Source organism: Gasterosteus aculeatus, chromosome 21 (genome assembly GCF_964276395.1).
Source record: "Gasterosteus aculeatus chromosome 21, fGasAcu3.hap1.1, whole genome shotgun sequence".
Lineage (NCBI taxonomy): Eukaryota > Metazoa > Chordata > Actinopteri > Perciformes > Gasterosteidae > Gasterosteus > Gasterosteus aculeatus.
In genome coordinates this window covers 3389489-3412640 of record NC_135708.1, presented here as the reverse complement: position 1 = coordinate 3412640, position 23152 = coordinate 3389489, and the positions used below count along the sequence as shown (strand labels likewise).

The 23152-nt window shown below is 46.0% G+C and overlaps 1 pseudogene across 1 annotated transcript in view; it reads left to right on the top strand.

Moving 5' to 3' along the window:
- The window catches only part of LOC120814248 (dual specificity calcium/calmodulin-dependent 3',5'-cyclic nucleotide phosphodiesterase 1A-like), a 609273-nt pseudogene that overhangs the window by 4686 nt on the left and 581435 nt on the right, over positions 1 to 23152 (top strand). The window lies entirely within an intron of this gene.

The window sequence follows — 23152 nt, the reverse complement described above, 5'->3', positions numbered from 1 at the left end:
TGAATAAAATGCATTTAGTGTCCACCAGGATACAGCCCTGATTCTGACACTATGTGATCAATAAAGACATGAGAATAGTGTGACACCGCTGTCATGTTGACACTAATCAATAGAATAACACCAATGCACAGCTATGATTGTGTTCAATGTAATGTAACCAATCAAAATGCATTCATGTAATACTTTGCACCACTTATATTGACCCAGAGAGTTACAGTGAACGCGCCATCCAATGTAATACCTCATTGCACCACTATATTCTGTAAATAACTACTCAACTTGAACGCACCAGGAGGCGTCACGTGTCCAGGGGTGTGGACACTGCTTCTCACACCTTTACTGAACTCTATAAATATCTGTAAGCACCCATTGTTCTTGATTGGTTGGTGGAAGCAAGAGACGGTCACTATGTGATAGTCAATGAGCTCCTCTGTGGCCTGTTGATGCACAAACCAGCGGATCCTCAGCTGAGATCTTCTTTTCAGCACAACACCTTTTCTTTTATTAAAGGCTTTTCATTTGAACTTTTCAGTCCAACATGTCTTCTGTCTGTCCGGAGTTTCTTCATTTTTTGAACACAGTGGGTGCGGTGCGTCCCTCGGAGTCACTGGGGGTCACCGGGAGTCACTGGGGGTCACTGGGGGTCACCAGGCGTCCCTGGGAGTCACTGGGAGTCACTGGGGGTCACTGGGAGTCACTGGGGGTCACTGGGAGTCACTGGGGGTCACTGGGAGTCACTGGGGGTCACTGGGGGTCACTGGGGGTCACTGGGAGTCACTGGGGGTCACTGGGGGTCACTGGGGGCTCCTGAAGGTTCCCAGCTCGTGTGAAAAAGTGAAAAACGTCTACAACACTGTCTAGTTCCTTTGTCAGTGTTTATGTTCTAAGTATCTTTGCATCAGCAGATGAGAAGATTCAAATCCAACTGCCTGCTGTGGTCGACCCATTGCCCTGAACATCATGATGCACAAGACTGTCGGACTTTGGCCAAGACAACAAATGTTATGGTAAAATGATGAATGATGAAATGTCAGGTCCTGATGAAAGACACGAGTGCACAGCCACAACAAAGGCTCAGCAGCATCCCTCTGTGGTGGAAAGGGTAGTAGAGTCCATCTGCTGTATTCTGACTCTGCAGGGACCCTGAACCCCCACATTGAACACTGAGCCTTTATACACACGCTACAACTTCCTTTGCATTCTCATTTTCAGGAGATGCTAAATTTGATCTGCTGGCAGAAAAGTTATTGATGAAAATAGCCACAGTTAAGCTGCAAATAAATAATCACTGAATGTCACTGAATCAATGCAGCAGGTTTTTGCATCTTAGAGTTGAGAAGTTCCCACAGCAGAGACAACGTTTATTACTGCGTGGGGACCAAAGTGGAGCATTTAGCAGCTAGAGAGACAGAACAAAAAGCAGAGTGAATATTGGACAAAGCATCCGGTTGACTGGAACAGGACACTAGTGGACACTTAGTGTTGGTGTTGCTCTTTGGCTCAGGTGTGTACTGACTGGCAACCGTTTGGCTTTCATACCTATCAATGTTTTCTTTACAGCTCGTCACACTGTGGCCCAAAAACCCAGTGATGCACTTTTCTCCATCCTACATTTGTGTTGTGGCCAAAGTAATAATAAGAATAAGAAGAAGAAGAAGTGACGCTGCATTCATCCCACATACAACATCACAGGACGAACACGGCAAGACTCACAACACACAACTCCTCACAATGACATGATCAGAAAATATGACACAACCACACCAGCTCAAAGTAATAAGCAACATATGTGCAACAGTCCATCTTACTCCAGTGTCCCTGAATCATAGGAAAATGATACAATGCATGAACGTAACCGTTTATCGCTCTAAACAAGAAATAAAATACATGAAACCTGAGAGACAAAATGTCTTAAAGTCTCTGTAGCTGCAACGAAGTTCTTCCTCCTTTCATGTGAGTAGCGCTGCACTGCTCTCTGATGGAGGCGGATACTGAAACTCCTCTTGTGCCTTGTAGATATTTACAGTTTAGTTCCCACAGATCTTCACTCGTCTGATGCATCGGACCGGAGAGGAACACCAGCATGATCTTCGCTAAAATACCTTCTATATTTAGTTAAAGTATAAATGAACGTGTTGTCCGTCTCCAGGTCCCAGCAGCATCGGGTCCGACCTCTGTCTCCACGGGTCCAGCCTCGTGTACCAGAGCACGCCGACGGCCTTCAGCCCAGAGACACCAGGTACACACATGAACTACAAGCAGACGACACGAGCAGGAACATCCATGTTTCATTTTCACAATCCCTTGATGATCTTTAGCTCATGTGCCGTGGCAGTGACGGGGACCCTCACCGGCTGTATGAGCCGGATGTCTTTGCGTACGACTTGTACAGCCGCCTCGGCCCGTACGCCTCTGTTCCGCTGTTAGTGGCCCACAAACCAGACCGGACTTTGGGTGTTCTGGCTGAACGCCTGAGACGCTTGTTAACGTGGGTCACAGCTTGTCGGCTCCTCGGGCGAGTATTGTTCCTGTGTGCTTCTCATACAGTATCTGGTCCTCGGTCAGAGAGCTTCTTCTTTCAGCTGCGTAGTTCATCCCGTTTGTGTGACTGGGAACGATTGATCCGTCCTGCAGACTTTGCTGCTGCTTTTTGTCCTCCTGCTGGCAAACAGCCAATAAACCCGTTTATTACTACATTTATGTTGGAAAACATATAGAAATGCACATTTAACCACTTTACAAACCCCTCCCTCTCTAAGCACGGCCAAACTCCCCCACTGAAGACGAGGCGCATGGAGCCACAGACTGACAGAAAGAGGTGTGATGGACAGCGTGGTTCTGCTCGGGCCCGGTCCACAGCAGCTGTTCACCCAGTACCAGTGTGCAGCACACAATCTATTGGACTATTTGCATGTGGAAAGAAACCCCCCACAACAGGATTAGATAAGGATGATAAGGATGCAGCGTCAGATATCAGGTTGTTTACTGTTTATTGTGTCTTGTATGTTGCAAATTACACACATTAATGAGAAGGAACACGATGCTTTCTGTATCACTTCCCCTCTTAGTTTGTTTCTGCACATGTTGACAATATTCACATGATCCATAAGTCACGGCTACTCGTCTCTCCTCCCTCTCTCAGGACATCAAGCCCCGCCCCCTTTGTTTCCTCTCGGGTACCACCAGAGCCGCTGGATCTACGACGAAGAGGCTGACGTGAAGGCTGTGGACGCTGGATTCGACCGCCACGACATCCCGTGCCACGTTATCTGGATGGATATCGAGCACGCGGAGGGGAAGCGTTACTTCACCTGGGACGCCGCGCTTTTCCCCCCAACCGGCCAACCTGCAGCGCCACCTGGAGGAGAGGAAGAGGAAGGTGAGTTTCTAGCGTACATTGTCGGCCTTGTTTGTTTTTGGGTGTCACGAATCATTATGGTGCATTTTTTTCTTCTCTGTCAGCTGGTCGTGATAACCGATCCTCACATCAAGATCGACCCCGGTTGGTGTTTGTCTAATGAGGCCAGAGATGGGGGGCACTTCATCAAGAACAGAGACGGGCAGATCTATGAGGGGTCTTGTTGGCCTGGTAATGTTTCTCTGACTGAATAGAGTTTATGTCTAAAATGGTCAAATGGAAGTAGAGTTGCTCCCAATGAGGGACTTTGGTGCTGTAACATTGGACTGGAATGTTCTGTCCCGGTGTCAAACTGTTGAGTGGTTGAGGCCTCTCTCTTGCAGACATTTTAGGCCCTTTATAAAAACGTTCCAGAACTCTGCTGTGGTGGTGGCCGTGGTTTTTGCTCGTCTGCAGAGGGGGGAGAGAGAGGGGGAGGGGCTCAGGGAACGTGGCAGGTGGAGGCAATCGGCCTCAGCTGAGCTGAATGTGTTTTGATGGTGTTGGTCTGGTTTTAAAATGCAGTAAGGGCGATCAGGAGGAGAGAGCCGCAGAGCGAGCGAGACGCCGGGAGCTCTCAGTCTGCAAAGGGGACGAAGCTGTTTGGGGAGAAAGTCACCGCCGCCGTCCGCACTGCGATCCAACAGAGCTTCTCTGACTGTTTCAGTCAAATGAGTCACAGCCATTTGGATCCACCAGGAAAGACTGCTTTCCCTTAATGAATATCATCTCCTAGGTCTTTTTTCAATTAGCGTGAAAAAACAATAAACAGGACGAATCGTCAAAATGTGTCTTAGTGGACAAAGAGGAGGTGGCCTTGTTAAATATCAGCGTCGACGTGCACAGTCCTCTTTGTTCAGTGTGTAATGATCCGAGTGTTGCCTCTTGTGCCCTCAGGTCCTGTTTGCTGCCTTACTGGTTCACTCTGTTCCACCTGGCTCACACCTCCGTCTGCCTCCCTCTGCTGCCCAGTGGAAGTACTGCAGGCTGTTTGTCCACTTTACCTTCTGCTTTCTGACACTAGAGGTCCATGTTTGTCATGTTTTAAGTTGGTCATTAAAACATCAGTAGATCCACTTTTTAAGAAGAGCTTATGGAAATGCTTGTTTTATTCAAACGCGCACAGACCTCTCTGGGTGGAGTTCCCAGGAGAACAGAGCACCTTCGCTGTGGACCACCAGTATATGATTGGTGATAAATACCTTTTTTTACTGGGTGAAGTTCTCACTTTTATGATCTTAACTGTCTTTGATTGTATGTAGGTGGAGCACTGCTGGCCAGTCCTGTAACCAAGCCGCGTGTTCAAGCTGTGCGAGTCCTTCTTCCTGGATCTGGTGAGGTAAATCAAGCAGCAGGTAACAAACGTCTTCTAGTGACTCACAAGTCACCTCATGGCGCCTGTTACATGAAGGGCTGTTTGTGTTTTAGGTTTGGTACGACGTCCTCACTGCAAAGGCGCATAAAGGAGGCCGGACTCTGGGTCTGCCCGTCACCCTGGACACAGTTAGTGTTAAAGTCTCAATTCACACAGCGAGGGTTACTTCCTCTGTCATATTCTATATGAAACTTGTGTTTTCCTCTCAGGTTTCTGTGTTCCAGCGTGGCGGCTCGGTGGTCTGCAGGTCAACAGGAAGTGGTTCCTGCACAGCCGAACAGCAGCAGCTCCCCCTCTCTATCACGGTGGCCCTGAACTCTGAGGTGAGCATCAAAGGGTTTCAGGTAGGCAAATTAAATACAGGTTACTTTCTGACCAATAGTGATACAGAACAATGTCATTCAATGTCTTGTATTAAAGTCTTTGTTAATGGCTGAAATTTTAGAGACGTTGTTGAACGTGCTGCTTATGAGATGTGTGTATATACATATTTTACTGTGCGCCGTGTTTGTACCCCGTCTCCATGGTGACGGAATGCTCGCCCCACATGAGTGTGTATTATTCCAACATTCATTTGCATACGGAATCAGATGTTTCTGTTCATTGTCTTACTGAGTTCAGAGGGAGCAGTTCAGATATTTTCTCCAGAGAATTTATCAGCGACATCTGTCCGTTACAGAGTTAAGTAGCCTTTTGAAAGATTCAACACCCTTTTTCACAGACCACATTCAGTCAGTCATTTACCATCAAAACAAAAACCTTTTTACAGGATTTGAGCCTTTTTACAGGCTTTCCACCGGTCTTTTTAAAGACTACACTGAGTCGTTTACCGTCTATCAAACGCCTTTTTACAGGCTTTCCACAAGTCTGACACTATGTACAATTCTCATCACCTTCATTCCTCATTTAAATCATTCACAACCGTGTCTCATTGTTACTGACAGTTTTCCTCTATTAGTAAATCAATGTTTCGTACTGGTTGTAAATCTATTTTCTGACACTCTCAATAGTCTGTACTCTCTATTCTCCCTTCTTCTACCTGGAATGTGAGTCGTAAACTGGGGAGACTAAGGCTGCTTATCTGGGCTGTTGGGAAGCAGTGGGCGTCGGTGTGTCACCAGTTATGGGGGTTGTATGAGGGGGGAGGTGGACCCGTCCTCTGGTTCTGCCGGGCTGCGTTGTATAGAACAGCCGTGGTGGAGCGTTTGGTCGCATGTCCCTTTCATAACTCCTGGGACACTCTCTGCACCAATGGTCCTCCTGTCCACATATATAACATCCATGTCATCTATTGTCCCCACGTTGTCTGCTGGAGACCCATTGAACGGTCTCTACCTGCTGGATATTTGTCCTCTGGGGGGGACGGGGTATTGGGGCTGTTTGTCTCTCACCTGCAATCGTCTCCTGTCTTGCTGTCTGTTTGCTTCTGCTGCTGCAGATATCTGAGAATGTCTCTGAGGAGGACGTCCTCCAACAGCAGCTTCTCCTCCTTCGCCGTGGTTTGGATGGGTTCTCTGCACATGTGGTTTGATGGACAGGAGTCCGGATGTGATGGACAGCTCTTCTGTGGCCCCCTGGTGTTCATGTTCACAGCTACCTGCTTCTTCTTCCTCTTCTCCTATTTCCACCACCACGCTCTCGTGACCCTCATGTGACGATGTCATCTTTTGTTGTTTCCCTCAGGCTCATCTTCTCCATCGCTCACGACTTCCCCCGTTCCTCCTCTCAGATGGAACAGAGGTTCTTGTTCTGGATGCTGGGTTTCACAAAGGGACTGTTTGAAGTTCTCCTTTTCTCTGCATGTGGCGGGAAGGACCTGGCCTCTCCTGTGCAGCTGCTGTCATTTCTGGGTACAGCTGAGGGGGGGCATGGGTGTCTGCACTGAGAGGGGTGACATCTTTAGCGGGCTCACAATCTGCTGCTTCTTCTCCTGCCAGTCCAACAGCAGGTTTGGGGGTGTTTGGGTGGACTGACCTCCAGTAGGCGAGCAGCCGCTTGGTGCAGACACGTCTCTTCTTACTTATCTAAGCGGCCGGCTCCCACATAAGCCGTAGTGGCTTGGTTTCCTGCTGCTACAGTCTCCCTCCACACCTTGCGCCTGTCTTCACCCACAGGTGGTGACCTGGTTGGGAACCACCCATTCTTCTGCCATCTTCTCAAGCATCTCTTCATCCTCCTCCACTCCCTTTCTCTTTTTTTGGGCTCCATCTGATCTTCATCTGCTCTCTGGTCCTTGTAAAAGTAACCATGATGCAACCTGGTGTATCTAAAGAACCCTGAGCTGTCCCTTTTGTCCCAGGAGCTATTGTGTCACTGACTATGAGGAGACAAATGATGTAAAGTCTAAACTAATGAAACCTACAAAACATGTTGAATCAGATTGACAACTGAAATCAGCAATGCAAAGTAAACTACTGGATCTGAAAGTGAGACAGTCAATGAAAACGCTGAGTCAAAGTAATAACTACAATACAGGTCAAAACGCTATCAATACAGGTCAAATTATCCCCAAAAATCTCAAACTGCTCGAAAAAAATCAAACCAGTTATGACTTGAGCAAATTCAAAATAAAAGTCCAACTCAATGAAACCTGAGATTAAACTTATACAATACGGCGTAAACACTTCCACAGGAGAGAGAAGAGGAAAACCCAAAAACCCGATCATCTTAAGGTAAAATCCCTACAGTCATAATTAAATTCAAACTAAAAAGCCAATTAATTCATCACCCAGGACCTCAAGTGGGAGCTGAACATCAGCTCCATCACCAAGAAGGCTCAGCAGAGGTTGTTCTTCCTGAGGCAGCTGAAGAAACTCAACCTGCCAAAGACGATGATGGTCCACTTCTACACGGCCATCATGGAGTCCATCCTCTGCTCCTCCATCACCGTCTGGTACGCTGCAGCCACAGCCAAGGACAAGGGCAGGCTGCAGCGTGTCCTCCGCTCTGCAGAGAGGCTGATCGGCTGCAATCTGCCGTCCCTGCAGGACTTGTTCGCTTCCAGGTCTCTGAAGCGAGCTAAAAAGATCGCGGCCGACCCCTCCCACCCCGGACAAAAACAGTTTGTGCCCCTTCCATCTGGCAGGAGGCTGAGGTCCATCAGGACTACGACCTCCCGCCACACGAACAGTTCCTTCCCGTCGGCAGTCGGGCTCATCAACAGAGCCCGGTCCCCCACTGCCTGACTATAACACTCCACCGGTCACTCCCCCTCACACTGCACATGTCACTTTAACTGTAATTCATCACTTTGTCACGTGTCACTTTGTCTCTTGTCTGTTACTTGTTTGTTAGTGCACTTTATGCTTAATATTTTTCTTTTTAACTTTTTAATATTTAAATTTTTTTAACTTTATTCCCTTGTTTTATACTAACCCATAGCCTTAGCCTTATTCTACTAACCCATTGCATTAGCATTTCATTCCACTTTATTTTATTACTTGTGCACTGTTGTCTTGTCTGTCTACTGTCGCGCACTAACCGCCAAGACAAATTCCTTGTATGTTTGACATATTTTGGCTAATAAATGTTTCCTGATTCCTGATTCCTGAAAAGTCTAAGCCTGTAATGATAATCGATCAGGAATTAAATCCTTATATGTTTAAACGTTGAATACCAGTCAAACGTTAACTAGTAGTGATGATGTAACCTTAACTCAAAGCATGATGCAATAATAACTTCCTTAGATCAAATCAACATAAGGGCGCCTGGGGAGCAGTTAGGGGTTTGGCTGTCTTGACTTGGGATTTGAACCACCAACCCTGCGGTTTGCAGCACACCCTCTGTACTCCATGTGCCACGGTCACAATGATGGAAATCACAACAAACTCTGATTTTAAAATGTAAGTTGTATCTTTTACCTTCACTCTGTATATCAGTGTTGAACTAAAGAGAAAATGAAACTGTTCTCTCTCCCTTTGACTCTACATCATGTTCTTACTCCTCCAAACCATATGAGGCTGTTAACAGCTGATGATCTAACAGTTTTTCCCCACAGAGGAAGTAACTCACTCTGAGCACATGGGAGGTAGAAATGCTGTGCTGCTCAGGTCTTAACGTTACATTGTGGCTGTTCATGTGTACAGTAATTCTATGACATAAATGACTATTGTGTTTGATTCATATTACAACTGTTTTATTAAACATGCTAATTGTAGTGGCCATTTGTCCTTGTTACCAACACATCTTTGAATCAAAGGGTCACTGCTGCACCTAGTTTTTGTTTTCTGTCACGCAGTAAGAAAGCGGATTGTCTGGCCGATCTTTTCCTTTGTTTCGCCTTTATTCCACAGGATCCACAACACATACGATACAACTTGTCTGCCTTCCTATGCAGTGCTCTGTCTCACTGTCTCACTGCTAAACCCTATTAGTCACCCAGGTGCATGCTGGTCCCACCTGGCTGTGCCCCTAAGTAACCTCCAGGTGCAATTAGTGATCCAATTACCCAAACAATTAATCCAACTATATTCAAGAATAAGTAACTAAATAATAGCTCCCACATCAAGCTGACGATAAACCTGAATGAGCATTAATGCAACATCCTGAAATGAAAATAGATGAACACTAACAATCAGATGCATCTACTCAATTCACATGTGGCCCCTGGACATGTCTTCATTTAGTGTGTAACACTCACTAAATGACTTCAGCTTTGGAGTCACATTCTAATACTTCCTTCTGCATGACAACAGGAACTTGTACTTTACTCTAAAAAAGCCCATGAAATATCTTATGGAGATAAATATTGAAGGTTACCCAAACTCTGTTATATACATACATATGACACAAATACATATGAAGTGTGCATTAGTGTCACGGAAGTCCAAATATAATATGTAATACTGTCCCATGTGAGCTTGTTTTGAGCATTAATCAGTCAGTAGCATTTATTCATAGAGAGATTGATCCCGATCGTCCTCTCATTGAATCATCTTCATGAGTCTATTTCACTGACGACACAAATTAAAAGCATTCACCTCAAACAGAGAAGCATCCGGAAGCTTCCCATCAGGGAGCCAGGAAGTAGTCGGTGACGGTCCTCATGCGTTTGTGCGTGAGGAGGTCAAGCCGAGCCATGAAACCTGGAGAAACGTCCACATAGAATCACCTTGGACCTTCATATCAGCCCTGGACATGGCTGGAGATCAAAGTGACCTACGATGAGTTTGACACACCTGCTTTAGAGCAGAATGAGGATGTACTTTATTGTAATCATTTCTTTCAGCTACAATAACCATGTTATTAAGAGATGGAAAGTTAAAGCCGTTCCTCTTTCTGTCCACGCTGCACAACGCGTGTTTTATTGCATTTAGTGGCAATGCTGCTGCTGTTTGTCTTTTATTTTGGCGGGAAATCCCATTTAACACTTTCAATACTCCACTTTGTGAGGAGATAAACTCCACCCTGTTATTGTCGGGGGAGAATTTGTTGAGGTGCATATTGTGAGAGTCTCAAGAACTCGTATGTGACCTTTCTTGGGAAACTCGTGACCTGACCTAGTCTACGATGAAATCCATATGTGGCTTGGACAGACCATATCATGTTCTTCTATTTACCTTTCTCCTGTGTTTTCCTCTCTGTCTAAATGATTGATTTGGTCCCACTAAGGGAGTGTCGCGGAGGTTCCCGAAACAACATCTGGACTCTGACGGACGGACAGGAGGCCATATAGTATAGGTGATTCCTCCCTGAGGGTGAGAAGCTGCCGTCCCGACGAGACCTGGATTGCCGATCCATCCAGTTCAAGGAAAGAAACGAAGAACACGCGGTGAGAGATCAAAATTATTTTCAGACAGACAGAGTCATGACAAAAGGGTTTTAGGCCTATCTCACAACGAGTGTGTTGTAGACAGACGTGTTTGGGTCACCTGTGGTATTTTCTCGAGTTGCATATCCTGTGTCTCCTGAAAATTCACAGGCCAACTTTGGATAAATGCAGTAGACTGAGTGGCCAGAGAGAGCAACGGTCAACTGACTTGCCTTAGTTATACGTGTGGTATTTCTCCGTTTGTGCGCACCTTTATAGGCGCGTACACTCCTTGCATACAGATACAGATAACTAATGGGTAGTGTTCAGAGTAAAGGGGAGACAGGTGAAAACCATGAGACTAATATCCTGCCACCATTGTGTAAATTTATGTCAGAGCGTTATCCTGGCAGTTTGAATCTAATACAAAGGTGGGTTGAACAACAGTTAGAATTGCAACTGAGGGAAAAGGAGAAGAACGATGCAGCTCAGCATGCAGGCCTGTCGAGAAGAAAGCAGAAGAAGAATGTGGTATTTAAGGCAGACTGGGAAGCCTTCAAGATGTGGAAGTATGAGTCGGAGAGAAGGGAGAGAAAGAGGTTCAAAGCATTTAATTCATTAAAAAACAAAGAGTCTACAAAAGGTGCTGAAATATGTACCCCCTGTAATCCTAAAACACTTTATCCTTGTTTTTCTGAGATCCTGAAGAGATTGGTGGACACGGATCTGGACTCCCCCCCTCCCCTCACTGCTCCTCCAGCCTACGTGAGCCCCCAGCTTCCTCAGCAGGATGCAGCACAAGCGAACCTTCCTCGGCTTGACAACAGCCCGCCAGGAGAGAGGCCAGATTCAACCTCCCACGCCAGCTAGACGACCTTTTCACCTGCTATGACCCGCTCGCAGGCTCAACAAAGGTGGGCCTTGCTAAGAGGAAAACAGGAGGCATTGTTTGATTCTGAAGCTTCTTTTCCAATGGTAGAAGTGGCGGGTGCACAAGGGACGATGTTGGTGTTCAGACCCTGGTCCGACACCGACGTGGCCGAAGCAATGAGCCACGTTTGTAATTCTAAGGATAATCTTGCTAAGTGGGAGACTGATCTGAAGCAATTTGTCAGAGAATACCGTCCTACCATGTCAGAGCTGCGGCGTTTGATGAGCAGACTGCTGACAAATGACTATCATAAGATTCAAAGTGTATTCACCTCCACAAGAATGACTGCTCGCCTGAAAGATCCTGATTATGAGAATGACACAAACGCGGCCTTTAGAAACGCTGTTGATGCTCTCATCGTGATGGTAAAAGAACAATTTCCTCTGAGACTGAACCTTTCCACCATCACTTCTATGACACAAGGGCCACAAGAAAAATGCAGCTCCTTCCTGTCGCGCCTGACGACAGCCTTTGACACTCACAGCGGTCTCAACCGACCTGATCCAATGGGGGCACAGCCCCTAATGCCATCTGAAAGAACATTTCATGAGCAGAATGAGACCTAAGCTTATACGGATGGTGAAGAGATCATGTGTAACCTGGAAAACATGTGCTCTTGCGGACATCCTTCAGCACGCTGAACATGCTGAAGATGAATTACACAGAAAAGATGAACAAAAGAAAGAGGGCAGACAAAAAAGACTGGAAGAAGCTCAGTTTGCGATGTTCAACACGCTTGCAGAGCCAACCCACAAATTTGCCCAAGGCCAACGTGGAAGAGGAAGAGGCTACGGAAGGGCTCGTGGCAGAGGCAGATCAGACCGAAGTTACAGAAGGTATGATCCAAATATTTGTCACAACTGTGGAAAACAAGGACATTGGCAAGCAGAGTGTCCGGAGGACAAAGGCATGAGGCCATCACACCACGCGTCTGACTGAGAGGGACAGTTGGAGGGGCGGACCCCAGAGACGGATCACCCCACCACAGAGGAGAAAGTAATGCACCCTACCCACACTCATATACAGAACAAAACAGTTAGCGCTGGCACAACCACACACATCTTAAATTTTGCCATGTATGTTAGTAACCCAGGATATAAGAAATTTCCCCAATTAACATTGATGATTTCTAGCCATCCAGTAACATTTTTAGTTGACTCGGGAGCTACAAACTCAGTTTTAAGAATAGATGCCCTGCCCCAGCCTCCAAAAAGGAGTGGCAGAACACGTCTTACAGTGGGATCAAGCGGTGTTCCCGTTTCAGAGAGTTGCTCTGTTCCTTTAAGATGTGAGCTTGATGACCAGATGACGAAACATTCTTTTCTGGTGTCACAAAATTGCCCGGTGAATCTGATGGGGAGAGATCTGATGTGTTACTTTGGCATTGCGTTAAGCTCAACATCAGATGGCATCAAGGTGTTGAAAAAAGCTGAGCTCCCATTAATTCAGATGTTTAACTGTAGTCCAAAACCCCTCCTTTACGTATATGAATGGAAACTAATGTTAGACCAGGAAACACCAATTACTCATGACCTTGTTAAAATTGTAAAAACACACAGTACTGCAGCAGAAGGTTGCATGCACGAACAATCATTACATTGTACATCCCACGTAAGCATAGGGCCAGACAGAAGGTACGAGGATGTGTGGCATGACCAAAAGTTGGAGAAAGAGAGATTGTGTTTGAAGCATGTGTATTGGTCAGAGGAGGCTGCTGCGGTGTCTGTATCTCTCTCTCCCTCCCAGGAAAAAGTGTTCTTTGGTTCCACTCCACACATTTCATTGGCTAAACCATCTCACTGGGAATGGCAGGATCTTGGTCCATGGTTGCAGCAGTGTCTCGGCCTAACAGATTTCAGACCGGGTGCAGAGGATCCTCATGAAGAGTATAGCGCTAGTGGTAATGTAGGTCGCACTACATTGAGCACACGAGTAAGTGTACACAGAACGGTAGAGCTCGTCGACGAACACACACAATACGCAGAATTGTATCCGATAGCAGCAGCAGACGAAATTCCAGAGCTGTCACAAGTACCGCCTTCACTGTGGGCCGCACACAAGTACGATGTGGGTCTCATAAAAGGTGCGGCGTCATTGGTTGTGTGTCCTAAGTCAAATTACAGGCCGTGCCTTAAACAATACCCACTCAAACAAGAAGCTATTGTGGGTATAAAACCAGTGTTTGAATCCCTTTTAAAATCAGGTATTATTGTACCATGTGAAGATTTACCTGTCCGTACACCTATTTTTCCGGTAAAAAAGATTCGCGATAAAGGTCAGCCCACAGAATGGAGATTTGTGCAGGATTTGCAAGCAGTAAATGCAGCCACCTATCAGTTAGCACCAGAAGTGGCAAATCCACATACAATCTTGTCACTGGTCCCACCAGGCTCCACGCATTTTTCTGTTATTGACCTGGCCAATGCATTCTTTTCTGTTCCAGTTCACCCAGATAGTCAAAGCTGGTTTGGGTTTTCTTTTAATGGCCGCGGCTACACGTGGACCAGATGTCCAATGGGTTACCACGAAAGCCCAGGGGTATTCCACAGAGCGCTTAGCGAGAATCTACAAAATGTACACCTCCCTGCAGGGTCGGCCCTTCTAAATTATGTGGATGATATGATGATTTGCAGCCTATCAAAAGAGGCTTGTAAAATTGACACGGTAGCGCTACTTAAACATTTGGCAGAGAACGGACATAAGGCTTGCCTGCAAAAACTTAAATTTGCTCTGGAACAAGTGACTTATCTGGGACATGTGATCACAGCTGAGGGCAAATCCCTCTCTCCCAAACGTATTGGGGCAATTCAATCGGTACCAAAACCAATTACAAAAAAACAAATGATGAGTTTCCTGGGGATGACTTCATACTGTAGACAGTGGATCCCAAATTATTCAGAAAGAGAGGGACCTCTCTCGTTCATGGTCCATGGTAAAGGCCTCAGGGCGCATGACAAACTGACTTGGACTACTGAAGCTGAAAAGGCTTTTCAGGACTTAAAGACTTCCTTATCACAGGCTCCGACTTTGGGCCTACCGAGACCTGACTTGCCGTACACCCAGTTTATAGACCAGAAGGACTGCTATATGACATCAGTTTTGTGTCAGCCTCATGGAGGGAAACTTAGGCCGGTTGCCTACTTCTCCTCAAAACTTGACCCTGTTGCTTCGGGTCTTCCTCTCTGTTTGCGAGCAGTGGCAGCAGCCGAGAAAGCCATTTTAGCATCACGCGACATTGTGGGCTACTGTGATGTCACACTTATGGTCCCCCATGCTGTCTCCCATATCTTACATGGCCAGAAGACTTCTCACCTCTCTGCTCAGAGATGGCTCAGGTATCATACAACGTTGTTAGAACTGCCTAACGTAATTGTCAAACGATGCAATGTCCTTAACCCGGCTAAACTCCTCCCGACTGCAGATGACGGGGAGCCTCATGATTGTGTCGAAGTCTTGCAGCAGACATGCGTTCCACGGCCTGATCTGTTGGACACACCTCTTCCCAATGCAGATCTTGAGCTGTTTGTGGACGGCTCCGCTTCTCGCTCACCCGAAACAGGCAGCGGTCAGGTTGGGTTTTCGGTGGTTACATCACACGGCACACTTGTTAGTGGCAGGCTTCCTTCACACTTCTCAGCTCAGGCAGCAGAGCTGATTGCACTCACGGAGGCATGTAAGGTAGCTGAAGGCAAACCCGTTAACATCTATACAGATTCACGTTATGCTTTTGGTGTGGTGCATGATTTCGGAGCTCTTTGGAGACACAGAGGGTTTCTTACGTCGTATGGCAAGCCTATTGCACATCATACCCTTGTGTCGGCTCTTCTGAATGCCATTTTATTGCCCAGAGCCATTGCAGTCATTAAATGTGAAGCTCACACTTCTTCTCTTGACCCTGTATCCATAGGAAACAGGGGAGCGGATGCGGCAGCAAAGAAGGCAGCCTCACAAGGCTTCCTTTTCCCCCTCGCTCAAATGCTCTCTTCCACACCGACCGATCCTAGTCCGCATGCCGATCTTCCCACACTTCAATCTCTTGCCAGTACACAGGAGCGTTCCCTGTGGAAACGATCTGGTGCCGTTCTTGAGGGCGGAATCTGGACGGGACCAGACAGTAGGCCTTGTTTGCCACGTGCTCTCTTCCACACTTATGCCAGATTGTCTCACGGAAGAGACCACGTGGGCAAAGGGGGGATGTGCACTGCTATAAATGCAAATTGGTACACAAGAGGGTTTTCAACTTTTGCAGCAGAATTTTGCAGGAAATGTGTTATTTGTGCAGCAAATAATGCATCCGGGGCAATTAAAGTGCCACAACAAGGTCACCCGGCTCCAGATAAACCGTTTGAGCATTTAATGATGGATTTTATTGAGTTAACTCCATCGGAGGGAAAGAAATACTGCTTGGTGGTAGTCTGCATGTTTAGCAAATGGGTAGAAGTTTTCCCCACGTCCAAGCAGGGCGCAGGAACAGTAGCAAAGATTCTAATGAGAGAGATTATTCCTCGCTGGGGCATACCTCAACTTATTAGCAGTGATAATGGTCCTGGGTTTGCAAACCAGGCCATTGATGAAATTTCACAATATCTAGGTTTTAACATCAGACATCACTGTTCTTACCATCCACAGTCAGCAGGTGCAGTTGAACGGCACAATTACATCTAAGCTTGCAAAGTGCTGTGAGGAAACGGGGCTATCGTGGGTGAAGGCACTTCCATTAGTGCTTTTCCACATGCGCATGCGTATCAGGAACAAACACAGTCTTAGCCCTTTTGAGATAGTGTTTGGGAAACCCCCCTGCACTGGGGTGGGTCCAGTAAAACTAGCTATGACAACTGGTAATTATGAAGATAGCATGCTGAGATATTGTGCCAACCTCTCTTCCTCACTCTCAGCACTGCACGGGCAGGTAAAAGCGGCGCTTCCATCCCCGGCTACTGCAGTCCAGCACCACCTGAAACCAGGAGACTGGGTCCTCATCAAGGACCACCGGAGAAAGCACTGGAAGCAAAGACGCTACACGGGGCCCTTCCAAGTACTCCTGACCACGGAGACGGCAGTTAAGGTGCAAGGGAAAGCGACGTGGGTTCACGCCAGTCACTGCAAACACATCCCGGGTCCAGGAGGCGAAGGAGCACCTACATCTGGTTCCGGTTAGGGGGTTGCAGGGTGGAGAGCCCTCCCCCCCCACTGCAGTGTTCCAAGACACCAACGAGCCCAGCGGAAGCAGCAGAGATGGCAGAGACAGCAAGGACGACAGCCGCCCGGAGAACAGCGATAAAAGACAGATCTCTAGCGCCAAAGAACACTCCAGGAAAGCATGGTTGGAGCCTGAGTATGAACATGTGCTTATCACTATCACTGGCCACATCAGTGCTGATTCCCTTCACAATCAATGAGTTACAACCCCCTTATGTGAACATCACGGATACCAGCCTTCTCCACCTCTCCAATAGAGAATTTCAGGAAGGGAAAATAAGCTTCCACTGTCCAGCAAAACAATGCGACGAGGCAGAGTGTTTGCTCTACACAATCGAACATGATGTATGGGTTAAAATAGAAAGTCCCGTAGTTGAAGTTGTGTGTGTTCCCGGGGTACGAAGAGATAGAGTATGTACTGTGTGGGTGCGCGCAACATTTGATCTAGCAGATCCACCATTCTGGTGCAGTAAACCGCGAACGTGCCAGGAGATACCGGCCTACACTGGCTCCAGCAATTGGAGGGAAAAATGCAAAAGAACCTGTCAGTGAGACACAGCCTAAAACAGTACCACCTGAAATAATTTACGAGGCCGTTAAACCACAGGCCCTGACCTGCCTCAGGCCAGAACAGCCCCCCACCAAAGCAACTTGGAGGCGAGGTTTGATCTCCTTCAAGTGTCCAAGAGGGGGGTGCGGGAAGGAGGGTTGTAAAGCTTACCTGTTACGGATGAGCGCGCCGCACTTAGGTCACTGGGCCGTCCTGAACTCAGAGGACGTAAGGACTCAGTGTCAGTCAAATGATACTTGCACGGTGTCTCTAAGTCCCAGATACGATTCGAGTTGGGAATAACCGTTCTGGTGCGCTCGACCTGCAGACTGTACGACTGAGCCAGCCCACTTCACTCGGCTGGATTGGCAGTATGCGTGCCAAGTAAGCCTACAGTTAAGGAAACTTCCAACCCGTACACCACCGTACGAGCATCACAATATTGCGTTGACTATTATGAATGACTTTGCCAATGAAAGGAATGTCTCTAACTGTTGGATATGTCAGCATATGCCCACTTCATCTAGAGCACCTATGCTGGTTCCTGTGCCATTCACGGAAGCCGACTGGAATGTCATGGGGTGGCCTGGGCTATCTCATCGTTTTGTGAGTAATGATGAAGACTGTTACACTTCTCCACCGCATACCGCGACAACAGCGCAAAGCACAGTTGCCTATGAGGGTGAAAAGGGGAAAGTTGTACGTTTTGCAGTTAAGTGGTTCAATCGTGAAAATAGACTTATAGGTATTAATCAAGTGATGTTGTTTAGATTAACCTATTACAAAAGATATGTCCAACAGGGGTTACGATATCAAGTGCAAATGACTCTCGGTGAGACTAATTGCAAAGCTGACAGTGAAGTGTTAAAAACTGCATGTGCTCTCTTACCAAATACAGCACCTATTCGTTTGGAAATGGGCATACAGGGCATCCCCTGGGCAAACGATTTTAAAGTCACACACTCAACCTGGAGTAGACATAATTGTAGTAAACCTTTAATCCCAGCCAGACCTCCGAGTAGAGATTGTACCAAACCAGCACCTCCCATTCCGGTCCATCCCTTAACGAATGTCAGCCGCTGTGTTAACTTATATGCTCTGGATGGATTTCATCTAGGTACGAGTGACTGTAGTAATGATATTATCAGCTTTACCACTGAATCTAAAGATCTTGCATTACCAGAACAGGTTTATTTAGTTTGCGGCAACATCGCTTATAGCTGTGTTCCTGTCATAGGGAACCTTCATAAAAGGTCAGTTACTGGGAAATGCTATTTAGCATACCTTATACCCCTGATTAGACAGGCTGACTCCAAGGAACTTGCTCCGTTCCATGTACGTCATAAACGTGCCATTTCACTAGGTTCAAGGATTTTGAGCATACTAATACCGTCCTATGGCACCTACAGGAGCCAGGAGGAAATAATGGCACTCTCAACAGTACTGGAAAGGCACATGAATAAGACTTCAATAGCACTTTCCGAAATGCAGAAGGAGTAAATGACATCAAACACATGGTATTACAAAATAGAATGGCTCTGGACCTCGTTTTGGCCTCACAAGGTGGGGTATGCAAGGTAATTAACACTGAATGTTGCACTTACATCTCTGATGCAACATCATCAGTTTATGATGTGGTGGCAGACACAGAACAAGGCATTAAGGAGCTGCATGAGGACCACGGCTGGAATCCTTTTGGGGGAATGCAGGCATGGGTTGGATCGTGGGAAACTTCTCTCTTTAAAGGACTGCTATGGGTGTTGGGGGGCATCATTCTGTCTGTAATTGTCATAACACTAATTGTAACTGTTTTGAAGCTCTTTGTAAGGAAGGTTGTCAGTACTTATGTATCAGTTGAACACATAAGTATTACTACACAGCGTCCAGTTCAGAAATGGACTCCACCATATCCGGATAGCCTTGACAGTGACGACGAATGTGAGGATTGTGTGTAACCAAACAAAATATGCGTGTTAGTGGTAGCAAGGGTTCACATGCACTTAGAAGTTAATGATGTGGTGTTCTGAATCTTCGTGAATTTACACCACTGATGTGTGTTCTAAGAGTTGTTATGTTTACTATTCTTTTTTTTCTTTTCAATTGATTGTTTAACGTTTTCCTGATTTCTTAGTTGTCAAAGAATGACAAAAAGAGAGGGATGTCGGGGGAGAATTTGTTGAGGTGCATATTGTGAGAGTCTCAAGAACTCGTATGTGACCTTTCTTGGGAAACTCGTGACCTGACCTAGTCTACGATGAAATCCATATGTGGCTTGGACAGACCATATCATGTTCTTCTATTTACCTTTCTCCTGTGTTTTCCTCTCTGTCTAAATGATTGATTTGGTCCCACTAAGAGGGTCGCGGAGGTTCCCGAAACAACATCTGGTTACCATTCCTCGGACCTTCAGAGATGTATAAAAGCTCCTGGTTCCCCCCAGAAACTTTGTCAGATCTTCCTGCTCCTTTTGGGGGAAGGAACATTCTGTCCCTTTTCAGCTGAATTGTAGTCATTTGACTTCTGTCTGTGCTTACGGCTTGTGTTGATGATTCTTGTATACTTATGATTTTTCCTATATCCTAATTAGTAAAATACTTAATCATAAGCGAGTCTCTGATACTTTTGATTTCTCACAAGGCCTAAATCCACAATTTCCACCACAGTTATCAAATGTGTGCTTGTGCTTTGTGTGTTTTTGTTGGTGACTTAAGTGTGATATTTGGTGCAGAATGAAAGCTTCAAGTTGCACCTGAAGTAGCGAGCTCAGTAGTTTGTGTTGTTGTGAGACGGCTCTGCGTGAAGGTTAATAAGGTTAATAAAGCAACTTATTCATTACTCATTTCTTTATTTACTCACTTCCTTCTTCAACATGCTGCACCACCAATGTTTCCTCTGTGCTATTGACACAGCAACAGGGCTGTAGAATAAATACAGATATTATGGAGGAAATAGTACAAAAGTCAATAGTACAGCATCTTTAAAAAGGATCAGAGTATTTCATGTCAAAAGAAATAATACAGCGTGTTGAAAGCATCTTTATTTGATGGCCTGTTTAAACATGTACAGTTGTTTCCAAAAAAGTCATTTATTAACATTAGAGCCAAACAATTCTATTTCTGTTAAAGTAACACATGGAGTAAATGTTGTAAATGACATTATAGGGAATAAAAACACAAGTAACGCATATTCAATATTTCCTTGAGAGGTTTGCTGAACCATTAAAAAGCTTCTTGTTCAAAACAAAGCTGATTATGTGAAATTAGATTTGATTTCACTCAACAGATTTAGAAAGATTTGAAGTTAAAATGGGCTCAAAAAGAATTACACATTCATATTTTCCTTCTTCACCTTGTTTTTATTATTGCTGATGAAGCGCACACACACATAAGGACACATTTGTCTCATATGGGGGGACAGATGAAAGAGCGTCTTATAAAATGTCTTCTTGCACACATAAAGATGAAGATTAAAGCCTAATTAGGAGCCAATATCTAAATGATCATCTATTGATTGAAGGAGCACAGCAGCATTAAGCTGAGCTCTTTCACACTTCCATCTGAGTCCCAGAGAGCTGTGGACCCCCCAGAGTCCAGACCAGCTCAGGTACCCCTCACCTGCTCCACCTGCATCTACACCCACATGAACCACCATCAGCTGTACAGACTGAACTATGTGGTGAGCAGAGAGGAAGGTTCTCCACCAGGAGGAGACTCTCCCTCCTGAAGAGGACACAGAGACACTGAGGAACCATAACCAGGCAAGAACCCCAACCCAGGATAAAGAGGTTCAGTGAATGTGGTGCTGAAGGTGTGGAGGTGGATCAGTGTGTCAGAGGAGACTCTGTAGAAGGACAGAGAGCCAGCAGGACAGTCCACATACACTGCTACTCTATGAGAGGAGGAGGAGGAGGAGGAGGTGATGCGTGTTCCTGTCTTATTGTGACAGACATAGTAACCATTATTAAAGCATCTCAGACACCAGGACTGATCACTCTCTCCAAACAAACAGTCTAAACTGTCTCCTTTCCTCCTGATTCCTCTGTAACTCACTGATACATGAACACTTCCGCTCCACTCGACCTCCCAGTAACAGCGACCAGTCAGACCAGTTCTACACAGCAGCTGAGGCCAGTAGTCAAATCTGTCTGGATGATCAGGATGTGACTGATCCTCCTCCACACGTGTCACCTTCCTGTTGTTGTCAGACAGTTTGAGTTGTTTGTTTACTGTGTTTGTGTCGATTGTGAGTTCACAGGAATCTGATGAGAGAACACGACACAATACAGCTGCAGTTATTAATCATGTGTTCATCTACTGACACGTTGATGATGACGTCACAGAGGTGAATGAGTGATGTCACAGTGTGAAGATGGTTGAATCTTCATGAATCAAAGCACACTTACACTTCCTCAGACCTGGTCTCAACCATCGGACTCCATCAGGCTCCACCCTGAAAGGAGGAGGGGGGTCAGAGCAGCATGGAGACATGGACATTACATCACTCTCACACACAGCTTTGTCCTTCATGTCCACATGGAGCACCTCTTCTTCTTCTACCACTACTTACAGACGACCACAGACTGTCAGTCAGGCGTCACACAGCGACGAGGTGCTGGAATATATTCATGAAGAAGATGAATGGATAACAAATAAGAAATGGACCTGTCACTGTACTTTCACCAGATGTGAATTCAATCGGGAGAAATGACGTCATGCTACAGATCAAGCTTCATGGGACGTGTGCAAAGGAACATTCACATTAAACTGTTTCATAAAGATAAAGCAGATACAGACCATTCAGTATTCACACAATGTGCATGTTTCCATGTTGTCCCCATTTGTGGACAATGTCTCTCCCTGTGGTTCGCTGGAGTCCCAAAACTTTACAAATGGCTTTGTCACCGTTTCCACACTGATGGATCTCAATGACTTTGTTCCTCATTTGTTCCTGAATGTCTTTGGATCGCAGCCTGATGTCTCGCTTGTGAGGATCTTGTGGTCTACTTCACTTTGTCAGGCAGCTCCTATTTAAGTGATTTCTAGATTGAGAACGGCTGTGGCTGGAGAAATGGAACTGGGCTTTCCAAAGATGTGATGAACCTCACTTCATTTATGTTTTCATCACTTTTTCACACAGGGCCATTTAGGTTTGGATTCTTTTCTCCCCTTAATGATAAAAACTGCATTTTGTGTTTACTTGCGTTATCTGTGTCTAATATTTACATTAGTTTGATGATCTGAAACATTTAAGTGTGACATGCAGCCATGAAAACGGGTCACGGGTGAAAAAGGTGAGAAGGATGTTTCCCCTCTAGGGGTTTTCAGCTGGTTTTGTCCCAGGGACCAACATTCTGAATAGAAAGCCACTGGCCTGTAACCGTCCCCCCACATATTCCGCCTGTAGCACTTGTCAGTGGAATCTCTTCCATATTCTTCTGCATATTCAAGTGACTGAATCTCTTCAGCTGGACGCATTGGTCTTAATGTGCCGGTAATGATGGTAAATGATGCTTGTAGCTGGTTGTCATCTACGCTCCACTACGGTTACATAAAGGTGGCGTTTGTGTTTTCACAACGTTTTATCTCATAATTTAGACTTTCTATCCCCTTTCTTCAGTGCGGAAATGGGCTTCTATAGTTGTGTGAATGCATCACTCCAGCCAATCCAAAGACGGGGTTTGTAACCAATCAGGTGTAGAGACCATGGTGACTGGCTCCGCCCCCTTACTGTCAGAAAGAACAACAGCGAGCGCGTAGAAAACTCCTTCGAGCGCGAGTAGAGATTCTCCTCGCGAGCAACGAAGTTCACGTTCAAAAGTCCGTCTCACGAGAGATATTTATGTATTTATATATTTATTTATTTGCTCGCGGATGTTTGATTTACATTACATTTATTTTGACAGTGATTTGCTGCCATACCCCCCCCCAAAAAAAGGTGAGGGATTTTCATGC